Source organism: Panthera tigris, chromosome F3 (assembly GCF_018350195.1).
Source record: "Panthera tigris isolate Pti1 chromosome F3, P.tigris_Pti1_mat1.1, whole genome shotgun sequence".
NCBI lineage: Eukaryota > Metazoa > Chordata > Mammalia > Carnivora > Felidae > Panthera > Panthera tigris.
The window spans coordinates 30526007-30550128 of NC_056678.1; the positions used below are offsets into that span (position 1 = coordinate 30526007).

The 24122-nt window shown below is 36.6% G+C and overlaps 1 protein-coding gene across 17 annotated transcripts in view; it reads right to left on the reverse strand.

Moving 5' to 3' along the window:
* RPS6KC1 (ribosomal protein S6 kinase C1) overlaps positions 1–24122 on the reverse strand; it is a 317520-nt gene that overhangs the window by 235495 nt on the left and 57903 nt on the right. The window lies entirely within an intron of this gene.

Below are 24122 nucleotides of genomic sequence, written 5' to 3' on the forward strand. Positions count from 1 at the left end.
AAACATCTGCAAAAACAGGTAATTAATGTGTCAAGCCAAACTAATGCATTTTTTATGGTGTCCATGCTTCGTCAACTGTAATTATAACTCTTTTTTAAGCAAATGATGATGTGTTTGTTGCAATGTGCAAGTGGTTATTTTAGATGCTCTGTTTACCGTTCATACAATCTGAATATAAAACTCCACAGCTACTTTACCCTATATCAATGTTTTACCTAGCTTTTTGCAGAAGCAGGAGAGTGGTTCTCTTTTCCAAGCTATAATTTCCAGTAAACAGTTTTGTCATTAAAACATAAAACTCTCAACAGGAAAGTTGATACCAAAATACCCAACAATTCAAGAAACATATGACAGAAAATGATTCACCCAGACTTTCTTCCTGCAGTTGTAAACCTATGGGAATTATAGCACTTTATGCCCATCAGCTTGCAGGATACTAAGCCTCCTGAATATGAGAAGTTCAGAAGGTTTGCTATTGCTTTTAATGTATAATATCCATTCCATCTAGACCCACCAGACACATGTATCTGACATGAGACCGACAAATGAAGAACCAAATCCTGCCCAAAGTATATTGTTTTGTATCCATACGCTTTGGTTCTACTAAAGGGAAGGTCATGTTCATTATTATTATTATTATTATTATTATTACTATTATTACTACTACTACTACTACTACTACTACTACTACTACTATGTACTAACATTGCATACCAATCATCATCCTCAGATGGCCATTCCTTAAGGCCCAAGGTTTCTATTCTATAAAGTTCTGTTTCCAGAACCAATAAAATCTAAAATGAAGGAAAAAGCACAACCCTTTAATATTTTGGTAAGGTCCTTTTTCTTTTTAAAAAAGGCAATTTTTAGGGGTACCTGGTGGCTCAGTTGGTTGAGCGTCCGACTTCAGCTCAGGTCATGATCTCACGGTCCATGAGTTCGAGCCCCACATCAGGCTCTGTGCTGACAGCTCAGAGCCTGGAGCCTGTTTCAGATTCTGTGTCTCCCTCTCTCTCTGCCCCTCCCCCCACTCACACTCTCTCCCTCTTAAAAACGAATAAACATTTTCAAAAAATTTTAAAAAAGCAATTTTGAAAACATCTATGATGATTACCTACAGTACAGAAAAACCCTCATAATAAAGAACTCTTAGAAAACAAAGGCTTATTTATTTTCACAACCAAATTTTTTAGAAGCAGTGCAGAATTCACCCTTCCAGGTCCAAGCTTATGTAACTATTTTGATATAAATATTTCTAAACTGAACTACTCCATTCTTCCCTTGAATATTAGCTACTGTGATATGCTAAAAGTGCCTATCTATCCTCACCTTGTTCCCAATAAGAACATGAGGAAAGTATTACAGAAAATCAAATAATAGTTTCCCAGCTGCCAAGCTTTAGTTTCAGGCCAAACCCTTATTGTGGAGAATTGGGGTTGGGTCTGATCAAAACAGAACAGAGCTCCAGTTCCAAGGATGGTGGAAGAGGAAAGACATGACTAAGACAAGGTAAGGGAATAGGACAGAAACGTATTTATTAAAGCCAGAAATCAAACTCAGGGTCAGATGAGCAATAAGTCTCAATACTGAGTTCCACTATTTATAATGATTGCTACAAATATAAAATGTAATAATAAACATAATTAATGCCATTTCATAAGGCTGAATTCTAAACATTGTCAAACCTTTGGGACAAATAGACGGATACTGGTGCAGAATATTGATATACCAGACAAGAGGCATTTAAACCTATTTGGTATTTTCAAAGCTACCTTAATGCATACTGGCTGTTTACTACACATACTTTAGGATTCAACTTATTTATCACCTCCTGCAGAAGCCTTCCCTATAAGCCTTCTCCTTCTCCCTGGTCAAGTGCCCATTTATACTGATCTATAGAATCATTCTCATTCAAAAATATTTATAGACAATTTCCTAGGTAACTGGCACTGTGCTAGGAAACACACTGAATGATAAAATGCCTTGCCTTCAAGGATATTACAAGTAAATAAAGAGATATTCATTCAGTAAATACCCACACAAATAATTATTTCATTGTAAATATGATAAGTACTTGAAGCAAAACAGTGTGCAATGACAACAAAGTTCAGGAAATCTCTTCTGGTATGAACAGAGGTGAAAAAACATTCACTTGAGGAAATATCATTGAAACTGAGACCTGATGAACAAGGAGGAAATATCAGTTGAAAAAGCAGAGTAAAGCACTCAAACAGAGCACAACTTTTGTGAAAATTTGAACATGGGAAGGGCCACAGTGCCTTCTAGGAAGTAAAAGAAGGTCACTGTGGCTAAAAAAAAAAAAATAAGTGACTAGGACTGATTCAATATGAGCCTGGAGAGAAAGGCAGAAACCGAATCATTCATAGCCTCATAAACCATAATATCTTTGGGTCTTATCCTCAAAGCAATGAGTTTAATGCAAGAAAGTGACATGATGAAGGTTCATTTTCAAAAGATCAGTTAGACTACTGGTACAAACAGAATGGTTTAGAATCAAGCAAGGATGACAACAAATCATCAAGTATATTTTAACAATAAAAACATAGAAACTGTAACAAAATCAAATACAAATTCTGGGATTAAAAAGTACTCAACAGCACACTGAGATGACAGAAAAAAAGAATCAACAAATTTAAAGATAGACGAGTTAACATTATCAACTATGAATACATTAAATAATAAAAAAGGGAGGGGGGACCAGGCTAAGAAATCTGTAGATACCATCAAGAACACTAAAATATATATAATGTAGTCCAAGAAACAGAAAAAGGAGAGAAAAGGCAGAAAATTTAAGAAATAATATGTGAAAACTTTCCAAATTGATGAACATTGACGTACATATCCAAGAAGACCATCAAATACCAAGAATAAAACAAACGCCAAGAAGGATAAACCCAGAGATCCACATCTAAACATATAATAGCCAAACTATCAAAAGCCAAAACAGAAAATCTTAAAAGAAGCAAAAGATAAGCTCATTTCTTCTCCAAACTGGTTTAAAGAGTAAGTCCATTTAGACAATATAAGACTACACTACAGGACTTATATACAAGTGCGACATATATGACAATACTAGCAAAAAGATGTAGGAAGAGATCTATATTGAAGTAAAATTCCTATATATTACTAGAATTAAGGCAATGAAGTAGAATATTTTAAGTTAAAGTACTTATTACTATAATCTTCAGAAAAAAACACTATGAAAAATAAAAACTCAAAATGTTATAATCTACCAAAAAAAAAAAAGAGAGAATAAATGGTACACTAGAAAAAATAATCTACTCATGACACAAGGCGGTAAAAAACAAAAAGGATAGGAGACATAAAAAAACAAACAAACAGAGAGATGCCCAGGTAGCTCAGTCGGTTAAGTACACGACTTCAGCTCAGGTCATGATCTCACAGCTCATGAGTTCAAGTTCCATGTCAGGCTCTGTGCTGACAGCTCAGAGCCTGGAGCCTGCTTTGGAGTCTGTGTCTCTGTCTCTCTCTCTCTCTCTCTCTCTCTCTCTCTCTCTCTGCCCTTCCCCTTCCTGCTCACGTTCTGTCGCACTCTCTCAAAAATAAACATTTAAAAATTTTTTAAAAAACAAAGAATTAAAAAATTAATAATAAAATTAAAAAAACCAAATAGCAAAATGGCAAGCATAAGTCTAACCACATTATTAAGTATGTTAAATGTATATGGATTAAAAATGCCAATGAAAAAGCAGAGATTATACAGCTAAATTTGTTTTAAAAAAAGATCCAATTGTATCCTGTTTACAGGAGACGTATTTTGATTCAAAAAAACAAACATATTAAAAGTAAATAACTTGGGGTGCATGGGTGGCTCAGTCGGTTAAGCATCAGACTCGATTTCAGCTCAGGTCATGATCTCAAAGATTCGTGAGTTAGAGCCCTGTGTTGGGCTCTGTGCTGGCAGTGTGGAGCCTGCTTGGGATTCTCAATCTCTCCCTCTCTCTCTCTCTCTGCCCCTCCCCTGATTGCACTGCCTCTGTCTCTCTCAAAATAAATAAACTTTTTTAAAAAAGAAAAAAAGTAAATAGTTTTAGTAATATCCAACAAAACAGATGTTAAGAAAAATGAATGTTACTAGAGACAAAAACACTTTATAATGTTAAAAGTTAGTCAGAAAGATACAACCGTTATAAACATGCATGCATCTAATAAAAGTCCTAAAACAGATGAAGCAAAAACAGAAATAGAAGGAGAATTTCAAGTTGAATAAAAATACAAGCAACATAATCAAAGTTTATTAGATGCAGCAAAAGCAGTGCTTAGAAGGACTTTATAGCTTTAAAGACCTATGTTGAAAAGATTGCAAATCAATAACCTAAGCTTTCACCTCTTAAGAGAAATAATTCTAAACAATGAAGAGTGAAATACACAAAAAGAAAGCAGGAGAAGCAGAAACTAATGAAATAGAAGATTAAAAAATAGAAGACAAACAAAATTAAAAGTTGGTTCTTTGAAAAGTTCTGATTGACATTTATCTAGACCAAAAAAAAAAAAAAAAAAAAAAACCCAAAACAAAACAAAAACAAAAAGACACCACAATCAAATTAATGAACACATCCATCACTCTCAATTAACATTTTTTTTTAAGTAGGTTCCACGCCCAAGGTGGAACTTGAACTCAGGACCCCAAGATCAAGAGTCACATGTTCTACTGAGTCAGCCAGCCAGGCACTCCTCATTTGACAATTCTTTGTTTTGCCTTCATTTTTTAAATACACTTTCATTGGGTACAGAATTCACTTGATAGGCTTTTTTTCTCTATGCATGTTAAAGGTGTTAATCAATAGTTTGCATTGTTTCTAACAAGAAACCTGACATCATTCTCATCTTTGTTCTTCTACATGTCTTTTGTTCTGCCTGCTTTTAATTTTCAGATTTTCTCGTTAATGCTGGTTTAGAGCGATTTGATTAAAATGTGCCCTAATGTAGGTTTTCATGTTTCTTATGCCTGGGGTATGTTGGGTCTCATGGACCTACGGAATATTTTCATCAAATTTGGAAAGCTTCCAGGCATTATTCATTCCAATAATATCCAGTCTCCCTCTTTCCCTCCCTTTTTAGGGGTTCCAATTACATGGAGAAAAGTTGTGCTATAGCTTACTGATGTTATAATAATTTTTGATTGATTTTTTTTCATCTCCATTTCATTTTTGATAGTATCTATTGCTATGTCTTCCAATTCATTAATCCTTTCTTCTGCAATATCTAATCTGACACTAATCTCATTTCTTGTATTTTTATTTCCCATACTGTAGCATTCACCTCTAGAAGTTCAATTTGGGTCTTTTGTAAATCTTCCATTGCTCTACTTAACTCCATATAATGAACACATTTCCATTAAGTTTTAAAGTCCTCATCCTTCCTTCCCTTCTAATGTGTGTCAATTCTGAGTGGGTTCTGAATGATTATTTTCCTCACTACAAGTCAAATTTTTCCTGTTTCTTTGAATGAATGGTAAGTTCTTAAAGATGCCAGACATTGTGTATTTACCTTATTAGGTGGTAGATACTTTCTTATTTCTACAAATATTATTGATTTTTTTCCTCACTACAGGTCAAATTTTTTCTATTTCTTTGAATAAACAGTAAGTTTTTAAAGATACCAGATATTGTGGATTTACACTATTGTGTGGTAGATACTTTCTTATTCCTACAAATATTGTTAAGCTTTGTTCTGGAATACAGTTATGATTCTTGGAAGCAGTCTGATCCCTTTAGGTCTTGTTTCTAAGATTTGTTAGGGTGGGTCTGGAGCAAACTATTTCACACTAACGGGGTAAGACTCTTGAATATTCTACCCAATGCCCCATGAAAGAGATTTTCAAGATGACTTGTTAGGAAGAGACACTATTCCCAGCCCTGTGTGAGCACCCACAATGTTTCCCCTAATTCTTTCAATGCATCTTTCTCTGGCCCTGGGTAGTTTCTCCTGGCCAAGCACTGATCACTACTCTGTTAAGTATTCCAAGGGATACTCTGCAAATCTCTGTAGAGCCATCTCCTCTCTAGATAAAACACTAGACATCAGACAATGACCCAATAAGGCCTACCTGCCAACTCTGCCTTGGCCTTCCTGGATTCAGCCCCATCTCCTCAACTTAGAGGTTTTGACCCAATTCATCTGCCTTCCTTCTTCCTTAGCTACAACCTAGAAACTCAAGACAGTAAGCTAGGCAATCATCAAAGCTCACCTTATCTGTTTTCTATCTCTCAGAAACCACTGTCCTTCACTGTCTAATATCCAATGACTTGAAAACCACCGTTACATATACTTTGTTTGGTTTTTTAGTTGCTTCAATAAGAAGCGTGAACACTGCTTCTGTTACCTACCTTGGCCAGCAGTGGAAGTCCTAATTTGTTTGCTTGTTTTTTTGTTTTGTTTTTTATCCCCTTCACATATTTCACTCATTCCCCCCACCCACCTTCCCTCTGGTAACCATCTGTTCGTCCTCTATATTAAAAGTCTGGGTTTTTAGTTTGTCTCCTTTTTTTTTTTTTTCTTTTTCATTTGTTTCATTTCTTAAATCCCACATATGAGTCAGTGGAAGTCTTAGTTTTAATGTGGCTACTGGAAATTTTTTAAATTACATATATGTGTCACATTACATTTCTAGTATACAACTTTACATAGTCACTGAAATTATATAATGGTGAAATCACCTAAGAAAGTAGGGTAAGAAGGCTAAGCAAGTTGACAATGAAGTCTCAATAAACTTCAACATACTTTTTTTAAGTTTATTTTGAGAGAGAGAGCAAGGGGGGATGGGGTAGAAAGAGAGGGAGACATAGGATCCAAAGCGGGCTCTGTGCTGACAGAAGACAGCCTGATGTGGGGCTTGAATTCACAAACCGTGAGATCATGACCTGAGCCAAAGTCAGACCCTTAACCGACTGAGCTACCAGGCACCCCTAAACTTCAACATTTAAAGGTCAAGTGGGGAAGAAGGAGCTGGCAAAGTAGACTTAGAAAGGTTAACCTAAGAATTAGAGAACTAACTAAGAAAAGTGTGGTATCATTGGAATAACAGAAGTTTTAGGAAAGCAGAGGTTGGATGAAATAGTCACTGAAGAGTTAACAAAAGAACATTAAGGGTAAGTAACATTATTGAGAGTCCAGTTAAGATTAATAACAATGAATTCATTTTGGTTATCTATCTGTCCAGAGTGTGTGGCTTCTTCTAATAGCACTCAGCTAGTTGCCCAGTTGTCTGCCTCTGTAAGCCAGAAACAAGGGAAACATGGATACTTGAAAGCAAATGGATAAATTAATCCAGGGCTGGGGTTTTGCCAGGTATGTATGATAAAAGATCAGAAGTAAGGGAGATTAAGGTATCTACCGTAAGACTTTCTGATAAAAAATGGATCATGAAAACTAATAAGATAGAAATGGAAGACAGCTGAGAGATACTAAAGAGAAAAATGGAGGAAACTATAAAGTAATGGCACTTTTTAAATTGTTTATTTACCACTCTCTCCCCTTCGACAACTTATAAGCTGCTCGTCGATTTTAGTGAACATTAACAGTCATCCATTAAAGTTTTGTTGAATGGAACAGAATTGACCTGACTTTCTAGATCACACAAGACAAAGTCTACAGTCTATTTCCTATATTACTGGGTCACTTCATTTAAAGGGATTATTACCATGTCACATCTATGCCTCTCCTTATTATTCCTTCTCATTTTGCTTCTTGTTGCCTGGGCAAAACTGAGTCTTTTATTACTAGTTCAAGTCAGGGCATTGCCCCCTTCCCTGCAAACACCAAACCAATTAACAAAAAATTCAATTTGGAGTTCTTTGTTTCCAATTTCTGCCTGTATTTGTCCCAGGTACTCAAAGTCTTTGTTCTTTATTGTCCTACAGTGTACTTTTCTTTTGTAGGGTAATGGGCTATCACTGATCTGGACTCAATCAAGATTACTATTTTATAACATGACTGTACTTGTGTACCTTTTCACAAAAATAGGTATGTTTTCATTAGTCACAGAATAATTTAAAAACATCTAATACAGATGAAAAATCAATTTAATCACAAGTAGCTATGACTATTCTGTAATACAGAATGACTATTTTATAAGGATTGGTTAACTACCAAAAAGAAGACAGAGACTACCATACGATAATGTCCTACAAACAAAAGACAACAGCCATGTAATAGAAAGTACCATGAAACCCTCAAATAATTTTTTGAATGTAGCAAGCATTTCCATTTCAAGGTACTATTTAAAATGATTAAATAGGCAGGGTGACTTGGCCATAAAAAAAAGCTTCAACAAATCTCAAAAAAACTGAAGTTATTCAGACAAAGTTCTTTGAACACCATGGAATTAAGCTATAAATCAGTAACAAATAGATAACTAGGAAAGTCTCAATGCTGGGAAATTAAATTGTATACTTATGATACACTTAGAAGTATATTACTGAGAAGTAATTCACAGGTGCAGCAGACAGACTAATGGGCCCCTAAAAATGGCCACAACCTAACCCAAGAACCTGTAAATATATTACTGAACTAGGCTAAAAGTGACTTTACAAATGTCATTAAGGTTAAGAATCTTGATGGGGCAATTATCCCGGATTATCAGGACAGGCCTAACCAAATCACATGGGTCCTTAAAATCAGATAACCTTCCCTTGCTGAGGATCAGACTGAGATGTTCCTAGGAAAGAATGGTCAAAGGGATAGAACACTGCTGATTTAGAAGATGGAAGAAGGCATGCAGGCAGCCTCTTGAGGCTGGAAAAGGCAGAGTTAACATATTCTCCCCTAAAGTCTCTGGAAAGGAATACAGTGCTGCCCATACCTTGATTTTAGCTCAGTAAATTCATTTCGGATTTCTAACCTACAAAACCATAAAATAATGTATTATAAATCTGCGGTAATTTGTTGCAGCAGCAATAGAAAACCATGGGACAACGAAAAAATCAAAACAAAATAAAAAATATTTTGAACTGATAATAATGAAGATACGACATATCTAAACTATGGAATGTGGCTAAAGCAGTACTTAGTGGGAAATTTATCATCTTAAACATATATAGAAAAAAAGGCCAAAACTCAAAGATGTAGGCTCCTAACTCAAAAAATAAAAGTCAGACCTAAAGTTAAGTAGGAGAGAAATAAATAGAAATCCATAAAATAGAAAACTAACATCGAATAGTATAAATAAGTAAATATTCTAACATTAATAAAACTGACAAATCCTTAATGTGACTAAGAAAATATAATAAATCACCAATATCAGGAAAGATCCAACAGACATTAAAAAGATAAAAAGATACTATAAATAATTCTACAATCAATAAATTTGAGGGTAATGCCAAAAGCAAAGGCAACAAAAAGCAAAAATAAACAAGTGGGACATCAAACTAGGAAGCTTCTGCACAGTAAAGGAAACCATCAACAAAATGAAAAGGCAGCCTACCAAATGGGAGAAAAAATTTGCAAACCATGTATCTGATAAGGGATTAATATCCAAAATACTTAAGGTACTCATCCAACTCAATAACAAGAAAGAAAGAAAGAAAGAAAGAAAGAAAGAAAGAAAGAAAGAAAGAAAGAAGAAAAAGGAAAAGAAAAAAAGATTTAAAAAGGGCAGAGAATCTAAATAGACATTTTTTCCAAAGACATACAGATGGCCAACAGATACATGAAAAGGTGCTCCAAATCATTAATCATCAGAAGTATGCAAATCAAAACCACAATGAGAAATCACCTCACACCTGTTAGAATGGCTGTTCTCAAAAAGAGGAGAGATAAGAGGAGTTTGCAAAGATGCAGAGAACAGGAAACCCTTGTGCCCTGTTGGTGGGAATGTAAATTGGTACAGCTACTATGGAAAACAGTACGGAAGTTCCTCAAAAAATTAACAATAGAACTACCATATGTTCCAGCAATTCCACTTTCAGGTATTTATCCAAAGAAAACAGAAACACTAAAAAAGGTATCTGCAACCCCCATGTTCACTGAAGCATTGTTTATAGTAGCAAAAAAACACAAAGTGTCCATCAGTGGATAAGTGGATAAAAAACATGTGGTACACACACACACATGCACACACACACACTCACTCACTCACAGGAATATTATTCAGCCATAAAAAAAAAAAAAAGGGAATATTGCCAATTTCAACAACATGGATGAACCCTGAAGGCACTATACTGCATGAAATAAGTTATACAGAGAAAGATAAATACTGTATGATCTCATTTATATGTGCAATCTATATGTGCAAAAAAAACAAAAGCTCATAGCTACAAAGAACAGACTTTTTGTGTGTTAACTAATTTAATATTTTATTATATGAATTTTTATTATTTCCATTTTGCATGTGAGGAAACAGGCACAGTGATAGTGAATAATTTGCCTATGTTTTCACAGAACTCAGAATCATAATCTTCCTATTTTGATTAGGATTGCATTTAAGACAGTTTGTATTAGATGGGGTGCCTAGGTGGCTCAGTCAGTTAAGCGTCTGACTTTGGCTCAGGTCATGATCTCACTGTTTGTGGGTTCAAGCCCCACATCGGGCTCTGTGCTGATAGCTCAGAGTCTGGAGCCTGCCTCAGATTCTCTCTCTTTCTCTCAAAAATAAATAAAAACATTAACAATTTTTTTTAAAGTCTGTATTAGAAAAAAATCAACTTTTTTTTTAACCATATCTTCCCACTATGACCAGAGATAATAAAACCTGCCTTATCAGGTTAATGGGAGGATTACCCAAGACAACTCCTGACACAGCCTCATAAGTGCCTTGACTATGATTATAAAGAATTGGCTCTTATTATTGACACTATCATTTCTTCAAATCTTTTTTTAATTAATTATTCATTGTTTAATATATATCCAAGTTAGTTAGCATATAGTGCAACAATGATTTCAGATGTAGATTCCTTAATGCCCCTTACCCATTTCGCCCATCCCCCCTCTCACAACCCCTCCGGCAACCCTGTTTGTTCTCTATATTTAAGAGTCTCTTATGTTTTGTCCCCCTCCCTGATTTTATATTATTTTTGCTTCCCTTCCCTTATGGTCATGTGTTGTGTCTTAAAGTCTTCATATGAGTGAAGTCATGTGATATTTGTCTTTCTCTGAATGACTAATTTCAATTAGCATAATACCCTCTAGTTCCATCCACGTGGTTGCAAATGGCAAGATTTCATTCTTTTTGATTGCCAAGTAATACATATATATATATATACCACATCTTCTTTATCCATTCATCCATCCATCAATGGACATTTGGGCTCTTTCCATACTTTGGCTATTGTTGATAGCGCTGCTATAAACATTGGGGTGCATGTGCCCCTTCAAAACAGCACACCTGTATCCCTTGGGTAAATACCTAGCAGTGCAACGGCTGGATTGTAGGGTAGTTCTATTTTTAATTTTTTTGAGGAACCTCAATACTGTTTTCCAGAGTGGCTGCACCAGCTTGCATTGCCACCAACAATGCAAAAGAGATCCTCTTTCTCCACATCCTCGCCAACATCTGTTGTTGCCTGAGTTGTTAACGTTAGCCATTCTGACACGTGTGCGGTGGTAACTCATTGTGGTTTTGATTTGCATTTCCCTGATGATGAATGATGTTGAGCATTTTTTCATGTGTCGGTTGGCCATGTGGATGTCTTCTTTGGAGAAGTGTCTATTCATGTCTTTTGCCCATTTCTTCACTGGACTATTCATTTTTTTTGGGTGTTGAGTTTGATAAAGTTCTCTAAAAATTTAGGATACTAACCCTTTATCTAATCTATCATTTGCAAATATATTCTCCCATTCCGTTGGTTGCCTTCCAGTTTTGCTGATAGTTTCCTTTGGTGTGCAGGAGTTTTTTTATTTTGATGAGGTCCCAGTAGTTCATTTTTGCTTTTGTTTCCCTTGCCTCCAGAGACGTGTAGAGAAAGAAGTTGCTGCGGCCGAGATCAAAGAGGTTTTTGCCTGCTTTCTCCTCTAGGATTTTGATGGCTTCCTGTCTTATATTTAGGTCTTTCACCCATTTTTAGTTTATTTTTGTGTACAGTATAAGAAAGTGATCCAGGTTCATTTTTCTGCATGTTGCTGTCCAGTTTTCCCAGCACGATTTGCTGGAGAGACTGTCTTTATTCCATTGGATATTCTTTCCTGCTTTGTCAAAGATTAGTTGGCCATATGTTTGTGGGTCCATTTCTGGGTTCTCTATTCTGTCCCACTGATCCGAGTGTCTGTTTTTGTGCCAAGAGAACAGATTTCTGGTTGCCAGAGGCAGGGGGATGGCAGGTAGGCAAAATGGATGAAGAAGGGTCAAAAAGTACAAACTACTTATAAACTACGTAAGTCCCGTGAGGTAATGTACAGCATGGTGACTATAGTTAATAATACTGTATCATGTATTTAAAAGTTGCAAAGAGAATGCATCTTTTTTTTTTAATGTTTATTTATTTTTGTGAGAGAGACAGAGCACAAGTAGGGGAGGGGCAGAGAGACAAAGACACAGAATCCGAAGCAGGCTCCAGGCTCCCAGCTATCAGCACAAAGCCTGATGTGGGGCTGGAACCCCCGAACCATGAGATCATAACCTGAGCCAAAGTTGAACACCCAACTGAGCTACCCAGGTACCCCAAGAGAATATAGCTTAAAAGCTCTCATCACAAAGAAAAAAATTTGTAACTATGTGGTGATGGATATTAGCAAGACTTACTGTGATCATTGCAATATATAAATGTATCAAATCATTATGTTATATACCTAAAACTAATACCATGTTATATGCTAATTAGATCTCAATAAGAAAAATAAAGCAAAGGAGTAGAGAAAAAAAATCAATTAATTTGACCATTTGTATAAAACAAATTCTTTGAAAAATACAATTCGCCAGTAAGTTGATAAAAGACAAAATATATACAATTTTAACAGTTGGATATCTATTAAAGAAATTAAATCTGCTATTAAAATCCTTTCCCTAGAATTGTTCTTCAATTTGTAAAGTATGGGGGTGCCTGGCTGGCTCATTCAGAACACCGTAAGACTCTTAATTTCAGGAGTCATGAGTTCAATCCCCACACTGGGTGCAGAAATTACTTAAATAAATAAAAACCTAAAAAAAATTTTTTTAAGTATGATACTTCATTGTGGATATGTAAAAGAATATCTTTATTTTCTGAAAACATCTATTATAAGGGTCAAAACTATGATGTCTATAATTTACTTTTAATTCAATAAATATATCTGTAACATATATAAATGTATATATGTGTGTATACGTATGTATAGAAACAGAAAATAACTGAAAAATGAACACACCACTTACACACACACACCCCACATAAGTCTTTTTTTATTATTATTATTTTTTAATGTTTATTTATTTTTGAGAGAGACAGAGACAGAGACAGAATGCGAGTGGGTTAGGGGCAGACAGAGAGGGAGACACAGAATCTGAAGCAGGCTCCAGACTCTGAGCTGTCAGCATCGGAGCCTGACGCGGGGCTGGAACTCATGAGCTGTGAGATCATGACCTGAGCCGAAGTCGGACACTCAACCGACTGAGCCACCCAGGCGCCCCAAGTCTTGAATAAATAATAGCAACCAAGCCCAGCGATATTTAAAAAAAAAAAAAAAAAAAAAAAAAAAAAAAGGATACATTGCAACTAAGTAGGTTTATTTCAGGAATGCAAAGGTTACATTCAAAATAACAATTAGGGTGGAAACCTCAAGTCTGGATAATGACAGCCACCCAATTTCAAATCTCCTCCACATAATCTCTCAAAACCAAAAAAACAAACAAATGAAAAAATTGAAGAAGCAAATAAAACCACATAAGATCCACACCTTAAGCATTACTAAGAAAAAAGGATACCCCCCCCCCAAAAAAAAACAAACAAACCTGAGAGTATCATGACCTTCAGATTATCTGTAAATAGGGAAAGAAACCAAATTACAACAGAGCTCCGAGGACCCCACTATTGCAGGCCCATGAATGTGGAAACCGGAGGAGAAAGAGCTTAAGAGATCCCTTAAAAAAGTATACAGGGGTACACAGGACTTAAACCAAAGAACAGGAGAAAAACAAAACAAAACATAAATATCCCCAGAAAGAGAAAATCCACTTAAATGTCAAAATACGAAACAGAGATTGGGACTTGGTAGTTGAAAACATAGGCTATAAAGAAGGACTTGAATGAAAGTCAGTGGAACCAAAAGTGAGAACCTCGGTAAAGCTTTTCTTCCGGGGAAGAATCAGACATATAGAAAAGGGCATGGGGTAGCAGTAAAGGGATGCAGGGAATAACGGAAAGAAGAGGAGAGAGATAAGGAGCCTATAAAAACAAAAGAGAAACACTAGCTACTCCCCCATCTGCATCCATGAAAGAAATTGCACAGAAGAGGACATCAACTGGAACCATGACCCTCACAAGATATAACAATGGAAAAGGCAGACTTGATGCAATCAATGCTGTTAAGAGATCAAGACAGCTATCACCTCTGGAGAAGCAGTAACTGGAAAGGAACATGAGGAGGCTTCAAGAGTGCTGGTCAAGTTCTACTTGTTGATCCAGGAACCAGTTACACAGGCGTATTCCATGTGTGAAAATATATCAAGCTACATACTTACAAAATGTACTTTTCTATATATTCAATTAGAAGTAAAACAACAACAACAACAAAAAGATATTGTTTGTTCCCTACAGAATCTAAGTGTGAGAAACATATATGAGAAAACATATAAACAATATATATTTTTTTAATAGACTGTGGAAGAAAGCATATTTGTGTCAGTGTGGGGTCAGGAAGGGAAGTAGAGGATGACATTTTAATTCGTTTTGTTTCTGCCTCAAAACTCCTCATTTGGGTTTACTCCGCTCACATCCTACGGCTATGCTGTTTAGTTCGTATGGTGCATCAGGGATAGCTCTGCCCATCTTTTCGGGATAAGTAAACCAGCCTATACCTAATTAGGTTATTTCCCAGATAGAAAAATGAGGTGAAGGCACGTGACCTATGTTTTTGATTTGAGCTATAGGGAAAACACCCTCTTCCTCTAGGACTCATTTTACAGAGGAAAAAGCCTCTGTAAACCTAGAGTAGCTTAGGGGTTATCTTTCACACCACCTGGAAATAAAAGCAAATAAGAGAAAGGGTTTGAGAGTATGGGGCCATGTACAAAGATAAGCAAACAGACACAGAGACCAGGTGATACTCCTTGAACACCTGAATCTAGAGATACGGAAGCACTCATTCATGTGGGCTAAAACACTTTTGTGAGCTTCTATGTGAGCGTCTTTGCATTGGTTTTGTTTCCTGTAACTGAAAGAGTCCAGAATAACACAAAATTTGAAAGAAGGACTGATCTAAATACAGGATAATTTAAAAAACAACTCTCTTTTCATTTGTGACCATCCAACCAGAGAATCAGAAGTCTTAGTTCATTCTGACTGCAAGAAGAGAACACCAGGGACTAGGAGCTTATAAACAGAAATTCATTTCTCACAGCTCCAGAGGCTCAAAGTCCAAGAGCAAGACTCCAACAGATCTGGTACCTGGTGAGAAGTGGGTTCCTCGCTCATTGATGGCTGTCTTCTATATCCTCACATGGGAAAACAAGCAAAGGGGCTCTCCAAGGTCTCTAATGGGCACTAATCCCATCATGAGGGCACAGTTATCATGGCCTAATCATCTCTCAAAGGCCCCACCTCCAAATACCTTCACACTAAGGATTAGGGTTACAAACACTTCCTAGACAACTAAAGAAAGGAAAAATGAAAACAGTAGGGGCACCTGGGTGGCTCAGTTGCTTAAGCATCCAACTTCGGCTCAGATCATGATCTCACAGTTCATAGGTTCAAGCAACACGTTGGGCTCTGTGCTGACAGCTCAGAGCCTGGAGCCTGCTTTGGACTCTGTGTCTCCCTCACTCTCTGCTCCTCCCCCACTCACGCTGTCTCTGTCTCTGTCTCTGTCTCTGTCTCTCTCTCTCTCTCTCAAATAAATAAACATTAAAAAAAATTAAAAAAAGAAAGAAAACAGTAATGATGGGTGATTACGACAGGAAAACAGAATAGGTGGTATATATAAATAGTTTCAAATCTCTATTTTTAAAATCAGAGTTTTCCTGTTTCAAAATGTTTTCTTCTAGCCTGTTTTGAAACAGTTAAGATGCAAAAATGTCTTGAGATGCCTGGGTGGCTCAGTTGGGTATCCAGCTTCGGCTCAGGTCATGATCTCAGGGTCCGTGACTTTGAGCCCTGCATTGGGCTCTGTGCTGACAGCTCAGAGCCTGGAGCCTGCTTCAGATTCTGTGTCTCTCTCCCTCTCCCTCTCTCTCTCTCTCTCTCTCTCTCTGCCCCTCCCCCACTCATGCCCTGTCTCTCAAAAATGAATAAATGTTAAAAAAAAATCATTAAAAGAAAAAAATATAAAAATATCTCAGCTAAGGTAATTTATTGAATTGTAGTGTTGTTTTTTTAAGTTTTTAAATTTATTTTGAGAGAGAGACAGAGTAGACAAGCAGGGGAGGAGCAGACAGAGAGGAAAAGAGAATCCCAAGCAGGCTGTGCACTGCAGAGCCCAATGCAGGGCTCAAATTCATGAACCACAAGATCATGACCTGAGCTGAAACTAAGAGTCGGATGCTTAACTGACTGAGCCACCCAAGTGCCCCTATAATATTTTATTTTGAAACAGAAAAGGCAGTAGAAAACTTTCCCAAAATGTTCTGAATTTGCTTACTACTGCTCTTTGAAAAGTAAGATTGCGATTTACAGATTAAGATAGACGATTAGGTTCATACTTCAATGAGCAGTCCTTCCTTTCCAACTATATTATATATTACAATGATGAACATCAAGAGATACTGAAAGGCATAATTAAGTTTAAATATAAGATAAAAATCTTTGTGGCAAGTGGAATTTATTCCAGGAATGCAAAGATGGTTCAATGTAAAGAAAATCGATGTAGGGTGAGCCTGGGTGGCTCAGTCGGTTGGGCAACCTACTTCAGCTCAGGTCATGATCTCATGGTTCAAGAGTTCGAGCCCTGCACTGGGCTCACTGCTGGCAGCGTGGAGCCTGCTTCAGATCTTCTGTCCCCCTCTCAGATCCTCTGTCCCCCTCTCTCTCTGCTGCTATCTCATTTGCTCTCTCCCTCTCTCAAAAATAAACAATTAAAAAAAATCAAGGTAATATACCACATTAACAGAATGAAGGAGAGAAAAAAACACATGATCATTTCAATTGAAGCAGAAAAAGCATCTGACAGAATCTACCATTCTTTCATAATAAAACCATTCAGAAAACCAGGAACAGAAAGGAACTTCTTCAACATGACACAGGGCATCTATGAAAAACCAATAACTAACATCATATCATACTCAGTGACAAAAGACAAAAAGCTTTCTCCCTAAGATCCAGAAGTCCACTTTCCCAATGTTAACTGAACATTTCACTGGAAGACCTATCTAGAGCATTAGGCAAGAAGAGATAAAAAGGCATCCAAACTGAAAAAGGACAAGTAAAACTACATCTGTGCACAGATAACATAATCCTACAGAACTCCGAAGAATCCACCAAAAACACTACTAGAGCTAATAAACCAATTCAGCAAGTTGCCACCACATACAAGATAAAAACACAAAAATCAGTTGCATTTATACACCAAGAATGAACAATCCAAAAAGAAAATTAATGAAACAACTCCAATTACAATAGTATTCAAACAAATAAATAACTAGGTTAACCAAGGAGGTAAAAGGCATACACAGAAAATTACAAAACATTGCTGGAGGCAAATAAAGAATATCTGAAAAGGAGCACCTAGGTGGCTCAGTCAGTTAAGCCTCTGACTTCAGCTCAGCTCAGGTCATGATCTCACAGTCTATGAACTCAGGCCCTACATCGGGCTCTGTGCTGACAGCTCAGAGCCTGGAGCCTGCTTCGGATTCTGTGTCTCCCTGTCTTTTTCTGCCCCTCCACCACTCATGCTCTTTCTCTCAAAAATAAACATTAAAAAAATTATTTAAAAAATAGTATCTGAAAAAATGGAAATACATCCTGTGTTCATGGGTTAGAAAACTTATTTTTGAGATGGCAATTCTACCCAAATTTATTTACAGATTTAATGTAATCCCTATCAAAATTCCTAAGGGGCGCCTGGGTGGCTCAGTTGGTTAAGCGTCCGACTTCAGCTCAGGTCACAATCTTGCGGTCCGTGAGTTCGAGCCCGCGTCGGCTCCGGGCTGATGACTCAGAGCCTGGAGCCTGCTTCCGATTCTGTGTCTCCCTCTCTCGCTGCCCCTCCCCCGTTCATGCTCTGTCTCAAATATAAATAAACATTAAAAAAAAAATTCCTAAGCCTTTTTTGCAAAAACAGAAAAGCTGATTTTCTTAAAAAATAAAAGAGAGAGAGAGAGAAAGAGAAATATTAAAAAGTAAATAAAATGTCAATTACAGCTCATTTTTTTAAAAGGTCATTTTCAAATTTATATAGACTTGTCAGGGGACCCAAACAATCAAAATAATATTGAAAAAGAACAAAATTCTCAAAGAAGATCATAAATCAAAAGAGCTACGAGCACATGCATTAGAAAACAGTATGATTACAACACCATTCCCTATTAAAAATTTAGCTTTCGATGTTGTTAGCCTTACACTATACCATATCTTACACTATACCATATTTTGTAGTGAACTAGGCAATCCCTAAAGGTAATTGTCTAAAGGGCTAGACAATATTTTCACAGTATCTTCAGAGTTAACAAACATAATAAACAAGTCTAATAATTTTTTTGAGAGAGAAAGAGGAGAGTGTGCATGCAACAGTAAAGGGAAAGAGAGAGAGCATCTTAAGCAGGCTCCAAGCCCAGTGTGGAGCCCTACACAAGCTCAATCTCAGGACCCTGAGGATCACGACCTGAGCTGAAATCAAGAGTCAGACGTTTAACCAACTGAGCCACCCAGGTGGCTCAGTTATACATTTTTAAAGTTATACATTTTCATTTCTGAAATTCAGCAATAAGCAATCAAGTGACTTGCTTCCCTTTATCAAACATTAACTTACTACTACCTTTCTTATATAAAATTTTTCAATGTTTATTTATTTTTGAGAGACAAGAGAGAGAGAGCATAAACGAGGGAAGGGCAGAAAGAGAAGGAGACACAGAATCTGAAGCAAGCTGTAGGCTCTGAGTTGCCAGCATAGAGCCCAACACGGGGCTTGCACTCCTGAAATATGAGATCATGACCTGAGCCGAAGTTGGATGCTTAACTGACTGAGCCACCCAGGCACCCCTGTCCATTCATTCTAAATCAAACAAGTTTATACTTTGGGTTTCTTAATATTTGAATAACTGTTATTCAAAGGAATAAATCAATGGCCCAAATTGCCTTTTACAGTACTCCAGTATATATCATTATGGATGCACGGAGACTAATCACCTTCATAGGGCCTAGACACGTTCTAGAACTAACCCTACAATTCTAAACTAGTGACTCAAAGGAAACCTAGAAATATACATGGGTTTGCGGTCTCCCAAGGAATTCTATTCCTCATTATGGAAAGGGGAAAAAGAACATCAAGACCCCGGAAGAGACCCAGAAAGATGTAGTACTCCAGCACACTGGTCACAGTTTTTTAAATAAGTCTGGATATCTCTGAGAGTCTAGCACACATGTACCCAGGGCCAGGGTAAACTAAGAAAAGTGGCTTTGTATCACTTAGTGTACCGTTTACTAGGATGAGAATTGCAGAAGACTGTTTGCACCTCTTAGCTGAGTGGTAGCATCAGTAATCGTCTCATTAGTCTCATTAATAGTCTCAAATCATTCAGGAATGTTTTTCAATGTGAGATTTATAATGCATGTAGAAGATTTAAATAGAAACAAAGAGAAGAGAACTTATTTTGAAGACCCTCATTCAGTTCTATATTTTTATTAAAAAGACTATTTCATATTCACTATCACAATACCTAGTACATAGTACTAATAAAAGCTTGTTGAATGCTCAATGGAAAGATAGATGGCTGAATGAGCAAACAAATGGGTAGAAGGAAAAAACAATGAGTATCAAAATAAAGTTTAAAAAGATCTGATACTCTTGGGGTGCTTGGGTGGCTCAGTCAATCGAGCACCCGACTCGTGGTTTCAGCTCAGGTCACGATCTCACGGTTCGTGAGTTCAAGCCCAGCATCAGGTTCTGGGTTGACAGCACAAAGCCAGCTTGGGATTCTCTCTCCCTCCTGCTCCCACTCTCTCTCTCTCAAAATAAACAAACTTAAAAAAAAAAAGAGTTGTTGCTTCTCCATTTTAAAAAGCTACTCTAATTAGGGGAGAAATGTATGAGAAGTAACATGGCACAGTGGAAAAGAAGACAAGATTTAAACTCAGAAAGACCTAAATATTTACATATTAGCTGAAACTCAGTGACTTGCATTGTTGAGCAAATTGCCTACTTTATGTAAGCATAGTTTTCCCCACCTATAAAATGGGGATTACAGTATCTACCTTACAAACACAATAAACCAGCAATTTTGGCACCTAGAACAAACTAAACAAAACCAGTTCTCAAATCAACTCTGTAATTCATAATGTAGCCCACAGATGGGTGTTACTAACAATGCTCGCCATCTGGAAGCTTCCTGTTTTAAATAATTATTCTTGCTAACTAGGTGCCAAGCTTTTAGAATCATTACATTAAATGTTTGCACCCTCTAAATTTTAGTGTCCTTAGACAAAGCCCAGTAAGACCAGCCATAGTTCAGCTTATAGGCTTGTTCTGAGTGTTAAAAACGATGTTCAGAAAAATCCCTTGTACAGTGACAGGCATGTAACAGATGATCAATTATTGTTATTATTTAAATATTTTATTAATACCTTTATGTCATCCATTTGTCACTCTACATTCTCACAATTATTCTAATAAACCCTCAGAGTATATAGATTAATCATATCAGGCCACTGCAGAAATATATAAACAAGACAGAAGTGAAAGGATATTTACTAGAAACATCCTCCTCAAAGATTCAAGTTGATTCCTTCGATCTTGATTTTTGAATTTTCTGTTTTACATACATAAAGACCTAATGAGTTAGAAAAATAGAGGGTACCTTAATTTCAGGAGCCACTCTAGAATGAGGAAGTAAGGGAAACATCAGGTTCAAAAGGAGAATTCAAAGTTACCACTATCAGGGTACGTTTCTTTGTTGGATGGGCAAACAGAACTGCTGCTATTGTGTTCTGCCTCTAGTCTCAGCTGTGCAAACACCAGTTAAGTAAGAAAAACATCAAGCCATCTTTATCAGATCTACAAACAACCCAGATAAACTCCTTTAGGATGAATAGTTAGGATGAATAGTTAGTATTCAGAATAACAAAATTGGCCAAATCATAAGAACACCTATATAAAGAAGCACTGAAAGATCTGAAAGATCATTTTCTCTGAATTATCAGATATCCAGAAATAATGATTTTATTATAGAGTATGTCAAACCAAACCAAGGTCACGGATAACAATTCTATTTTCTTTTTTTTTTACTCACAGGTAACCATTCTTATAGCAAGAGTTAAATTTAAATGATTCATAGGTATTACTGGTTATAGTGATGTTTCAATAACAGTTTTCCCACACTAAAACAAATTTTCCCTAAGAAAACATCTCTTCTACTCACAAGTGTCAAATCAGCTCACAAGCCAGAGCCCCCAATTTCCCAACAAGTTAAAGAATAAATCCATCATAGTCAACATTACACTCAGTGGTGATTAGCTGAATGCCCTTCCTCTAAGACCAAGAACAAGACAAGGATGCCCATTCTCACCACTAGATTCAACATAGTACCAGGCGCGCCTGGGTGGCTTAGTCGGTTGAGTATCTGATTCAGGCTCAGGCCATGATCTCACAGCTCCTGAGTTTGAGTCCCATGTCGGGTTCTGTGCTGAAGCTCAGAGCCTGGAGCCTGCTTTGGATTCTGTGTCTTCCTCTCTCTCTGCCCCTCCCCTGCTTGCACTCTGTCTTTCTCTCAAAAATAAACATTAAAAAAAATATATATGTACACACACACACGCACACACACATATATATACATATACAAAGATTCAACATAGTACTAGAAGTCCTAGCCAGAGCAATCAGACAAGAAAAAGAAATAAAAGGCATCCAAATCAGAAAGGAAGAAATAAAAGTGTCTCTATTTGCAGTGGCAAGATATTATACATAGAAAACCCTGAAGACTCCATCAAAAAACTGTTAGAACTAATAACAGATGAAATCTGTTACAAATCATTGCTGAAAGAAATTGAAGACAAAAATAAACGGAAAGACATTCTACACTCATGTATTGAAAGAATTAGTATCGTTAAAATGTCCATACTACCCAGTGAGATCTATAGACTCAATGCAATCCCTATCAAAATTCCAATGACATTTTTCACATAAGTAGAAAAAAACAATCTTAAAATTTGTATGGAACCACAAAAGACCCCAAATAGCCAAACAAATCCTATGAATAAAGAACAAAGCATCTCCTGATTTCAAACTATATTACAAAGCTACAGTAATCAAAACAGTATGGTATTGGACACATAGATCAATGGGACAAGATAGAGCCCAGAAATAAAACCACACACACATAGTCAGTTAATTTATGACAAAGGAGCCAAAAATATACACTAGGGACAAGACAGTCTCTTTACTAAAAGGTACTGACAAAAACGAACAACCACATGCAAAAAAAATAACACCATACCCCTATTTTACACCATATACAAAAATTAAAACAGATTAAAGACTTGAACATAAAATCCAAAAACATAAAATCCTAGATAAAAACGGGGTGGGGGGGGTAGCTTTCTTGGCATGATTTTTTTTTGGATTTGATAGCAAAAGCAAAAACAAACATGTTGGACTACATCAAACTACAAAGATTCTACACAGCAAAAGAAACCATCAACAAAATGAAAATGCAGTCAACCAAATGGGAAAAAATATTTGCAAATCATATATCTGATAAGGACTTAATATCCAAAATATATAAAGAAAACATAATATCAAAAACCCTAAACAATATGATCAAAACATGAGCAGAGGAATTAAAAATCTACTTTCTCAAAGAAGTCATAAAAATGCCAAACAAGTACATGAAAAGTTACTTAACGTCACTCATCATCAGGGAACTACAAATCAAAACCATAATTTGATATTACCTCACACCTGTTAGAATGTCTACCATCAAAAAGACAACAGGGGTGCCTAGGTGGCTCAGTCAATTAAGCATCTGACTTTGGCTCAGGTCATGATCTCATGGTTCGTGGGTTCAAGCCCCACATCAGGCTCTGTGCGGACAGCTTGGAGCCTGGAGCCTGCTCAGATTCTGTCTGTCTGTCTGTCTGTCTGTCTCTCTCTCTCTCTCTCTGCCCCTCTCCCACTTGCGCTCTCTCTCTCTCTCTCAAAAATAAATAAACATTAAAAAAAATTTTTTAAAGACAACAGATAACAAGTGTTGCGGAGAAAAGAGAACTCTTGGACACTGCTGGTGGGAATGTAAAATTGGTGCAGCCATCATAGAAAACAGTATGAAGGTTCCTCAAAAAACTAACAATAGGACAACCATATGTTCCAGAAATTCCATTTCTAGCTATTCGTCAGAAGGAAACAAAATCACTATCTCAAAGAGGTATCTGTACTCCCATGTTCATTGCAGCATTATTTACAATAGTCAAGACACACACACACACACACACACACATAAACACATATGGGAATATTATTCAGCAATAAAAAAAAAAAAAAAAAGGAAACCCATTAGTGACATGAATGGACCTTGAGGTCATTATGCTAAGTGAAATATGTCAGAAAAGACACAAATAGTATATGGTCTCACTTACGTGTAGAATCTAAAAACAACCAAACTCATACAAACAGAAAAGAGATTAGTGGTTACCAAAGGCAGGGGTGAGGGATAAGGGGTGGTGGGTAAAGTGGGTGAAGGTGGCCAAAAGATAGGAACTTCCATTTATATGATTAATAAATGCTGCAGACATAATGTACAACATGGTGCCTATAGTTAAAAATACTGTATCATGTATTTGAAAGTTGCTAAAAGAGTAGATCTTAAAAAC